Genomic DNA, 12,097 nt, shown 5'->3' with positions numbered 1-12,097 from the left:
AAAAGGAGAGAGATCCCAATTTATAAGAAGTCTATCCTTGATAGCCTTAAGTGTTTAATATTTCAATGTTGATTCTAATTGATGAAAGTCTATCAGTGATAACGACTGATAGGCTGCATCAGTGATTAGTCATGTTAAAAAGATTATTAGTGAAAAACTATTATGGTAATCAAAGTTGATGGTCTTCTTTCGAAGCTTGATCACTATTTATAAATCTATCATTGATAGCCTCTAATAACCTTAAGTAGTAATATTTCAAACGTTGAATTCCAATTGATGAAAGGTGAATCAATGATAGCTACTAATAATTGATAGCAAATTTAAAAGCTAATATTTCAAGATGTATTAATTTTTCTCAAATTGAAAGTTATCACTGATAGCAACATATCATCGATAGCATTGATAGAAGCTATCAACTATAGCCACTGATAGCAACTATCAGTGGTTATCACTGATAGCTGTTATCAGTGATAGCTTTTTAATTTGAGAAAACTGGGAAGAAGCGAACAAAATCAGGAAGGGCTAGTTGCATAAAATGGTGGCTAGGCATGGCGAGTTGCATAAATAGAATTCAAGTCCAAAAAATAATCGAATATGTAGTACAAGGATAAAATAATTGCATATATAGATCAAAATATGGTTAAAAAAAACTAAAAAAACTCAAGTCTAGTCACCTAATTTGTTCGATTTTTCTCAATTTTCTCAAAATTAAAAGCTATCATTGGTAGAAGCTATCAGTGATAACCATTAGTAAAAGCTATAGTGATAACCACTGATAGTGCTATCAGCTACTAATCCTGATAGCTTCTATCAATTGTTATCGATGATAGTTGCTATCTGTGATAGTTTTCAATTTTGAGAAAAATTAATTACAATCTTGAAATATTAGCTTTTAATTTGCTATCAATTATTAGTAGCTATCATTGATTCACTTTCATCAATTGAATCAACAATCGGGAAATATTACTACTTAAGGCTATCAGGTGGCTATCAATGATAGATTTATAAATAGTGATCACTTTGAAAGAAGACCAATAACTTTGATTACCATATTAGTTATCATAATAATTTTTTATCATGGCTATCACTGATAGCAACTATCAGTCATTATCACTTAATAGACTTTCATCAATTAAATCAACTTTGAAATATTAACACTTAGGCTATCAATGAATAGACTTCTATACTGTTATCACCTTTGAAAGAAAACTCAATATATAGATATCACTAAGTTTTATCACCGATATCACTAACATCACTCAAATTGTGTTATCAAGTGGTAGCTTTCTTTCACTGAATAACATCAACGAATAAGATGCTAACCCAATAATCTCATTGATATCATACTATCAGTGATAGTTTCTCTATCATCGATAACGTACTAAGTTATTGGGTAGCTTCTATCACCGATAACGTGTTAACCAGATTAGCTTCTATCATCGATAACATTGCTATTAGTATTAGCTTCTATCACTGGTAACATGGCTATCAATAGTAGCTTCTATCAATCATGAGCCACTTAGACACCCTTTTTGCCACTTTCTTGTCCTTCTCAAACATTTATAAGTCCTTTTCTTTTCGATAATAGCTTCTATCACTGATAAACATGCTATTAGTGGATAACTTTTAGGCATTCAACTTACATTTTGTTTGAAATTCAATTTTATTAATTAAATTCATTAAGTCAAACTATAAATGATAGATTTTCTATAAGTGGTATTAACTACGAAAATATAATCAAAGATCAAGCTATCAATGATAGAAAATATTAGTGGCTATTGCCGATAGACTTTCATTTGTTATTTATATTTATTATTTGTTATAAAATCAAACTTGATGATTGGCTTGTTGGTGTTAAGTCACTTATGAATTGAGTACTTCCAAGTCCTGCGTATGGAACTCAACCTCATAATTCTCGTGAATAAAGAAGGGATGAAGAAAAGATTCAAATAAAGCAAAGAAAAATTTTAAAATTAAGAGAAAGAGAAGAAGTAAAAACTGAAAAAATAAAAGAAAATTAAATAGAAAAAGAAAGAAGCAAAAACCGAAAAATGAAAGAAAAACTAAAAAGAAAAAGGAAGGGAAGAAGCAAAAATTTGGACAAAGAAAATAAAATAAAATATGAATTGAGTACTTCCAAATCCTACATATGGAACTCAGCCTCATAATTCTTGTGAAAAAAAAATGATGAAGAAAAAATTCAAATAAAGCAAAGAAAAATTTTAAAAATAAGAGAAAGAGAAGAAGCAAAAAATGAAAAAATGAAAGAAAATTAAATAGAAAAAAAAAGAAGCAAAAATGGAAAAAATGAAAGAAAAACTAAAAAAAGAAAAAGAAAAAAGAAGGGAAGAAGCAAAAAATCGGAGAAAGAAAATAAAATAAAATAATAAAAAAAGATAAGGGAAGAAACAAAAATCGGAGAAAGTGAAGAAAATAAAAATAAATAAATAAGCAAGTAAGAATGGAAGAAAGAAAATAAAAAGAATAAAAGAATAAGCAAAACCAAAGAAAGAAAAGAAAATTAAAAAAAGGAAAAAGAAAGGAAAAGGAAAGAAATGAAAGAAAATTCAAATATAGGAAAGAAAAAAAAATAAAAAAAGAAGGAAATGAAAGAAAATAAAAATAAAAAGAAGCAAAAATCAGAAAGAATAAATTTTTTTTAAAAAAAAGAAAAAAGAAGCAAAAACTGAGAAAGAAAATAAAATTAAAAAAAAAAAAAAGAGGGAAGAAGCAAAAATCGAAAAAGAGAAAGAAAATAAAAAGACTAAAAAAAGTATATAATAAAATAAGATAAAGGAGGGCGAAATTAGAAATTAAACAAAAAAATCAAAGATTGACTAGTCAACTCATCCATATTTGCAAATATTTTAACGATGTAATATATTTTTAGATTTTTTCTCTCATTCTACTATGTATTATAAATATCCTTGCAAATATATACATTAGATCCAAAGTATTAACAGATATAACATAATGTAAAAAAAATTGTAAATATGATCAAATCTAAATAGTCTATTAGTGATAGGTCATATTATTGGTAGGAGTGATAGACCATATCACTGGTAAGAATCTATCAACAATAGAAGCCTATCACTAATAGACTTGGCTATATTTATAATTTTTTTTAAATGATGTTATATAGTTAATTTTTATTTTTAACAATGGTACGAATTAAGTTATTATTATTATTTTGGCTCATTCTTTTTTTCTCATACCGCCTAAACTTACACCCAACCTCTTTCATCATCTTCATTTCATTGGTTTTTCAATCAAAGAAAACAACAAATAATGAGATTTTTTTTAAAAAAAAAAATTAAAATGGCCAAAGAATATTTTCTTGTTTGATTCTGTCAATATAAGAAGAGAGAATAGCTTTATTTCTCATGGGCAGCCCCTACCACTAACAGAACAACCACAAAATTGAAACCTAGAAAGTTCTTTTTCATTTTTTCACCTCATTTAATTAATTCTCTAAGCATTTTCTGCCATGCACCTTTGTCCAACTATAATAGGGCAATGACCTAAAAAGATAATGTTAGGTTAAGTTTTTATTGGAGATGATGTAATCACCTTTTGACTAATGGACTTCACTTGAGATTATGATATTCACTAAAATTTGGTAACAATTTTCTTTTTAGTTTTCCATTTCTAAAATTCATGAGATTCAATATTATAGTGATCAGTGATAGCTTCTTTCACTGATAACATCACTAATAAGATATTATTAATGATCTCACTGATGTCATGCTATCAATGATAGTTTTCTATCACCGATAACGTACTATTAGTGGTAGCTTCTATCATCGATAACGTGCTATCGGATAGCTTCTATCATCGATAACATGCTATTAGTATTAGCTTCTATCATTAGTAATATTCTATCATGATAACTTCTAGACATTTCACTTACATTTTAGTTCGAGATTCAACTTTATTAATTAAATTCACTAAGTTGGCTATCAATGATAGATTTCTATAAGTGGCTATTAACTTCTAAAATATAATTGAAGATTAAGCTATCAATGATAGAAAATATTAGTGGCTATCACTGATAGACTTTCATTTGCTATTTATATTTATTATTTGTTATAATAATCAAACTTAATGATGAGCTTGTTGGTGTTAAGTTATTTATGAATTGAGTAGTTTCAAGTCTTGCATATGGAATTGGAAATTAAAAAAAAATTCAAAGATTGAGTAATTAACTCATCCATATTTACAAATATTTTAAAGATATAATATATTTTGAGATTTTATCTTTTATTCTACTATGGATTACAAATATCATTTTCATTATCGAAATTCTTCCCTTTCTTCTGAAAAAGCCTAACCCATTTCTTCCAGTTTCATCGACTAAAAGGGCCTAATGTTTCATCATCTTTCCATCAATTTATCTTTTCTTTTTAGAGTTAATTGGAACTTCAGATGAGCATAGTTGGTACCCTTTTTTTAGTTTGCATTTCGACAGTGGTGTCTTACGGAACCGATTTCTGTGATTATGAATATTCTTTGTCATCTCTATAATTTTGAAGGAGAAGAATGAGAAGAAAGAGGATCGGTGAGAAGGTTCGTGAGTTTTGTAGGTGAGAAAATTTGGGATGCTTGGGGTTAATGAATTTGAATCATCGCAAAGGTAGATTTCTTCTTCTTCTTTTAATCATCTAACAGATCAAAATAGGGTTCTGTTTTGGTTTCTCTATTTTAGATTTTTGTTTACTCTATTCTCTATAAATTACTCTCCTTATGTATAAATCAATGAATATATGGTCCTATATAAATTTCACCCATGAAATCTTTTCTGGTTCTTGCTGAAATTTAAGATTTAGTTAATTAATAGTGTGTTTGATTTTAACTGGAGAAGCAGAATTGCATTCCATTTGTGAGATTCTGATGTTGAATTTCCTTCCAAACTTTAAAACGTTGAATTTATTTTCATGAAAAGTAAAGATATAGTTTTATTTCGTCTTTTTCATTTTCGATATTGTTGATTGAAGTCTATTATTGATAGGCTTCTATTACTCATAGATTTGAAGAATGTTTTTTTTATGGAAAGTAAATAAATAATATAATTTCATTATTGTTCTTTCGATGTTGTTGATTAAAGTCTTGTCAGTAAAAGATTTCTATCACTAATAGACTTGAAGGATGTTGAAAACGTAGGATGTTGAATTTATTTTCATGAGAAGTAAGTAAATGTATAGTTTCTTTACTATTTTTTTTTTTTTTTTTTTTTTTTTGGTGTTATTGGTTAGAGTCCATCCGTGATCGATTATTGGTTAAAGTAGGTGAATTTATTTTCATGAAAGGAAAGTAAAACTATAATTTTGTTGTTGTTGTTTTGTTTAGTTGATGAACTATTGCTAGTGTGCTTTAAACTTCAAATGTGGTGCTGACTACAGTCTATTAGTGATAAGTTTCTATCGCTGATAGACCTAAAACATGTTAAATTTATTTTTCTTGAAAAGTAAGAAAAAGTGTAGTTTCGTTGTAGTTTTGTTGTAGACTATTGCTAGTATGCTTTTAGATTTCAAATATGTTGTTGATTCGAGTTTATTGGTGATAGGTTTCTATCATCTATAAGCTCTATCATTGATAAACTTAAAGTATTAAAGTATCTATTACTATTTTAACAAATGGATAAGTGATGGTAATTATGAAAAGCAACTTGAAGAATCGTCAAGTAAGAGATCGGAAGAATGCAAGAGACCACAAGAATGTAGAAGACCACAAAAAAACTTCTCCAAAATAAATAAGACATTTTTCTAGAGTCAAGGATTGTTCTCCTAGTTTTGACTTAAAAATCTCCAAGATGTAATGATGTAGTACCTTAGTTTTGTGGATATTGCAGTACTTTAGTTTTGTGGATACTGTAGAACCTTAATTTTGTGGATATTGTAGTATCAACGATTGAAAAGATCAGGGATATACTTTATAGTAACATTACTTTCATATGTATTTGATTATGCTATATTAATATAGAAAAATGTTGGATCACAAGTTGAATCATTGCAATTTATGTCCTTTTGCGTTTCTATTGAAAAAAAATTCTAAGGACTAACCATGGGTGCTGAAGCCTATCATGATAGACCATATCATTTTATATCACTAATAGACTTTACAGGGACATGACCAGTGATAAACTCATTTCATTAATATAAGAGATAGACTATTAGTTTTGATTGAAATTTGTCAGACATAATAACATATCCACGAAGACTCACTTCTTTGAATGGTTGGTGAAGGATTTCGATTTTCACTAAACAAAAATTGTTTAATAAAAAATGTATTATGTTTTTAATCATACAAAAAAAATGAAGAATCGGTAAACTAGAAATGAAGTAAAATGGACTTAATATTTTTTATTACATGCATGACTATAACATATATTCCAATTGAATTCTTGTACACAATTTATCCATCCAATCTGATGCCACTTCTCAACCACAACGTAGATGGTGCCAATGATTTTCAAGGTCACCGAGTCTTCTAGTGATTAGAGCTATGCTCCACCTCTCTCGCAAATTCCTTCTTCGTATGATTTCACATTCTAAATAAAAGAAAAAAAATTAGTAATATTTCACACAATGATACTAATATGAGTCTATCAATGATAAGAGCATATCCAAATAATGATTATCAATATAATGAAAGATGTTGACATTAATCTATCGCCGATATATCGATATAATTCAAAAGTGCATTGCATTGATTCATAGGCCAAAAATTGCAGCAATGTAAAGCAAATGACACATCAAAACGAAAAATAATAGACCAATATCCTTTAATTATGTATAAAAAAAATAGAATATAAGATCCATCAATGACAGACTAATATTATTGATAGACTAAGATACGAGTCTAAAGTTTTGAAAAGTCCATCACTATTTTTAAAGAAAAAAAAAAGACTGAACCCTCAAAACCTAAAAACACAATGAATAAAGTTATACAGCTCAAAGAAAAAATCATAAATCATAGTAGATGAATCTTATAGAAATCATCAAATTAACTAATAAAATGAACACATTTCAATTAAACAACAATGTGCCTATAAAATCACAAATTAAATCAAATTTCAAAAACAAGGATAAAGTCAATTGTAAAACTAAGACGAGGAATCACACACAAAAACTCGAGCTCAAAATTGGGGAGGAAGAATCGAATGCATGAAATCCAAAAATTGTGATGAAATCTTACCATACCAACAAATCCACAAACATATCCAGCAAAACCAAAAGCAAGAATCGCACACAGAACTGAGAGAACATTTGAAGAAGAATTTGAGAAATTTTAGACGAACCCAAAAAGAGAAAAGTAGAATAATACGCGATGAAAAAGAACGATCAGATCTATGATGAAGAAAATCTAATTGACCATGAAGAAAACTAGGAGAACAAGGGAATAAACTCGAAAGGAAATACACCTGCAAGAAGAGGAAACTAGTGAAACAAATTGATAAAATTGGAGAAGAAGAGAAAATCGTGATTTGAGGCTATTTTAAGAATAAATATTAAATGAATCAGCGTATTAATGAAAATTTGTTACCTTTGCAAATGGTTTTAAATGATGTTATATCCTTATTTAATTATCCTAAAAATACTACTCATTATAATTATCCTCTATAATTAAAACTCATTCAAAATGGAAGTAAATATGAGATTGGAAATTTTAAATACTTAATTTTATTTTTTTCTTCAAAATAAAAGTGTAAAAAAAAAAGAGAGAGAAGATTTCAATCATCAAAATTTAGAATTTTATGCAAACTAAATATCTTTTATTGAAAGGGGATTTTCAAAAACATAAAAATCAAAGAGATTATTTACATAAAATAGCAAAATTTTAGTCTTATTTGATAGAGGCCGATGGAAGCTGATAAAGTCTATTAGTGTCTATCAATGATAAAAAGATATAGAAATCTATCACTAATAGACGCGGATAAAATACCAGCATCTATCAGTATTTTTTTTTGTTATTTCTGTAAATCGTTTGACATTTTTTCTATCTGTAAAAATTTTCCTTATTCGAAAGTATTTTAAAACTAGTATTTTTCAAAATTAAAACAATCTTATGTTTCTAAAGTTATTTTGAGTGGTTGTCAAATACTTTAATTATTTTTCAAAATGACTTATGTCTAAAATTAAACATTTAAAAAGTTAAACCAAACACAACTTAGTATATTCCTACTTTATATTATAGAGTTTCAAATTCCAACATTTAACTTAAAAATTTTTGTTATCAACTTGAACATAGTTCAATTAACAAGTATAAATTTAAACATAGTTCCACTAAAATGTATTATGGATCCATGGCTTAAGATTTGAATTTGATGTTCATCCACAATGCTCAACTCAAAAATAAATTAAACATAGTATTAGATTACAACATAATGATGAATATAAAATTTAAGTGCAAGACAAAAGTACTTCCTACCACATCAAAAATAAATTTTAAAAAAAAATGACATTATTAATTCTTTGTATAACAAAGGTCTCCGAAGTTAAAATTTTAACATCCTCTCATTATATATTGCTTTTACAAACTTGATTGATTGAAGCTACCTCGGAATCAACTCCTTGAAAATTTCAAGACTTGCTACCGAACTTTCAAGAAGGAAGTTAAGTTTTAGAACCTAATAAAATTATTTTTTAAAAACATATATATATTTTTTAAGAATTTAGCTACCAATTCAAACATTTTTAAAAATATATATATGAAAATCATAATTAAAAAAAAAATGTAGGAAAAAAACAGGTAAAAATTTTAAAAATTGAAAACTAAAAACAAAATTGTTACCGAATTATACTAATATGATAACCTCAAGAGAAGTCCATTAGTCAAAGGTGATCACATCATCTCCATTAAAAGCTTAACCTAACATTATCTTTTTAGGGTCATTGCCCTATTATAGTTGAAGGACAAAGGTGCATGGCAGAAAATGCTTAGAGAGTTAAGAATTAAATGAGGTGAAAAAATGAAAAAGAACTTTCTAGGTTTCAATTTTGTGGTTGTTCTGTTAGTGGTAGGGGCTGCCCATGAGCAATAAAGCTATTCTCTCTTCTTATATTGACAGAATCAAACAAGAAAATATTCTTTGGCCATTTTTTAAAAAAAAAAATTCAAAAAAATCTCATTGTTTGTTGTTTTCTTTGATTGAAAACCCAATGGAATGAGGATGATGGAAAGAGGTTGGGTGTAAGTATAGGCGGTATGAGAAAAAAAGAATGAGCCAAAATAATAATAATAATTAAGAGTAATTACAATTAGTAACATTTTTTAAAATAATAATCAAGTGTATAGTATCATTTTAAAAAAAATATAAATATAGTCAAGTTTATCAGCGATAGACTTCTATCGTTGATAGACTCTTACCAGTGATATGGTCCATCACTGATAGACTATTTAAATTTGGCCATATTTGCAATTTTTTTTATATTATGTTATATCTACTAATACTTTAGGTCTAATGCCTATATTTGCAATTGTCTCAACAATTAATGTGTTAAGTATATACCAATTATCCAATAATTGAGTATACATAGTTCAATTGGTTTAAGTATATACTTTCAAGGCTTGAAGTGCAAATCGATCCATCTCGCATATTTTAAAACTAAAAACGATGTTAGAAATATTCTAAGTGTTGTATAAATATGAAAGAAGTTTTTTTTTAAAAAAAAATACGAAATGTGGGGTTTGTAGATTGACACATTCTTAACACTTTCATCATATCCCACTTCTCTTCATCAATATGCAATAGGTTTCGAGGGTACAATCAAATATCATACAAAAGTAGGGAGAGAGCTAGAAAGCAGCCCTCATAAAGAAGAGTATTACAATGAAAAGCATTACATCAATTGTAGATGGGCTATAATCTTTGAAAAGCTTTGATTTGTAAATCGAGTTGTCTGTTAGAGTGCAAATATTCTTCCATAAACTTTGTACTATTACTGGAGGAGTTATTGAACGTGTGATTGTTTTTTTCAATCCAAATGGTCCATAACACAACTACCAAAACGTTGAAGATGATGGTATTTTAGCTTTTCTACAACATTGAAAAGGTGGTCCATAAGTCCAAAAGAAATTGCTAACAATTTGTAAAGTAGTTCATTTAGTTTAGAAAGATGGTACACATTAATTATAAAGATCAATTATTGTTTATATAGAGACATGTCTTGTCGTAACTAAGACATTTTTTTTTTTGTTCTTAATATTTTTTGTTTAACATTTTTTAAAAGAAAATTCTAAATTGTTTAGAGATGTCACTTTTTAGTGAAAGATTTCTTCTTTAATATAATACTTGTACATACTACTATGTGTAGTGGTGGATCTAGAAATTTTATTGACGAGAAACTTTATAATTCAATAAAAATGTATAAGTGAGTAGTTAAGTGAGTAGTTCTAAAAGTTCATAAATTTTATGACTTTCATACAATAACATTGTAACGACAATAAATCAAGAGGAAATTGACAAATAACAACAATATGATAATTTAAAAAACCCAACAAGCAAAGTTTAATATGTTTATTTGAGATCCATAAATTATTTCAAATTTTAATAAAATAAATATAAAATAAAGAAACTAAAATAAAAAAATAAGAATGATTTGAAATATGAAAACCAAATGCATATAAATAAAATAACAAACATAAAAAGAAGAAGAAAAATAAATTACAAAACTTACCTCACAGATTAGGAGAAGAAGTTGAAGAAGAAGTGGGGCTTGAACCTAATCTGGAAGGGACTGGAGATAGATTTACTAGTGGGCTAGCTAATGGTATTGATACCATGTCAATTATATTATATATACATAATATTATATATATACATATATATATATAATATATATATATATATATATATATTAAAGAGCATAAAGTTGCGAGTCCCTAGGTCTATACTAAATCCGTCAGTGACTACGTGCAACCATAATGATAGTTGGCATCAAACAATTTTAAGAATAAAAATAACATATAACATTAATTAAACAAGCCAATTAAAGATAGACTAAGTCAAAGTGAACTTGGTTCAATGGTATTGGTATGACCTCCGTCTCAAGATGTTGGAGGTTCAGTCCCTCACCCTATAGTTGTTGTATTAAAAAAATTAAAGATAAACTAAATATTCATTTTCTGATTTCAATAATTTCTACTAATTTCCACTATTTTCTTTTTCTTTTTTTTTTTTTTTTTGGAAGATTTATGTCGATGGGATCTTTTATTTTAATATTGTAATTTGAGAAAATTATTAAGAAAATATGGTGATTTTGAAAGTATTTAGAGAAATGTGGTAGTATGGTAGACGTTGCAAAAGATAGAGAGTTGAAGAGTTGATTAATCGGTGGAAAAAAGAATGAAATAAAATTGAAGGCTGAGAGTTGGAATCTCGATTAAAGTAGGTCGAAAGTGTTGGAAATAAATTTTGGGCTTAGGCCCATAGCAAAAGTTAGGGAGTAAGAGAGTTTTATCCCACATTAGAAAATTTAGCAATGCCTAAAGCGTATAAATACCAAGGTATACTAGATGTGAGTCCAAAGTGTGTTGGTGGTGGAAGTATAATCTTTTCACCACATGAGTGCATCGTCGCTATCGTCTGTCCATCTGGTCGGACAAGGGGGTTCCCTATTTCCATTCTTCTTCCCTGGTAGACACAAATTTGAGCAAACTTTTCTCCGATTCTAGTCCATTTTTCAGCAAGTGACTACAAGGACATTACAAACTTTATCCTTAAGTAATGTATTTTATGCAACTTCCTTACGTAGGAACCTGGTGTTTGGGAGTCTATTGAATAGGGCTAGGCTTAAGGTTGTGTAGCTGATGGTCTTTTTGTATTGAATATTGTCCCTATTGCGAATATGATGAATGCAAGTGCTTCTAATTCTGCTTACATATTTAAGTCTCTTGATATGTGGCATGGTAGACTAGGTCATGTGAATATTATATCGGTTAAGAAACTTAAGGAATTAAAACTGAATAATGCATCTGAAACACATGAAACTAGTAAATGTCATGTTTGTGTAGAAATAAAATTTATCAAGAATTGCTTGAATTGATTCATTCTAATTTAGCTAATTTCAAAAACACCATAAATAAAGGCAGAAAAAAT

The sequence above is a fragment of the Benincasa hispida genome, chromosome 1 (genome assembly GCF_009727055.1).
Source record: "Benincasa hispida cultivar B227 chromosome 1, ASM972705v1, whole genome shotgun sequence".
NCBI lineage: Eukaryota > Viridiplantae > Streptophyta > Magnoliopsida > Cucurbitales > Cucurbitaceae > Benincasa > Benincasa hispida.
Note: the sequence above shows the minus strand (reverse complement) of the source record.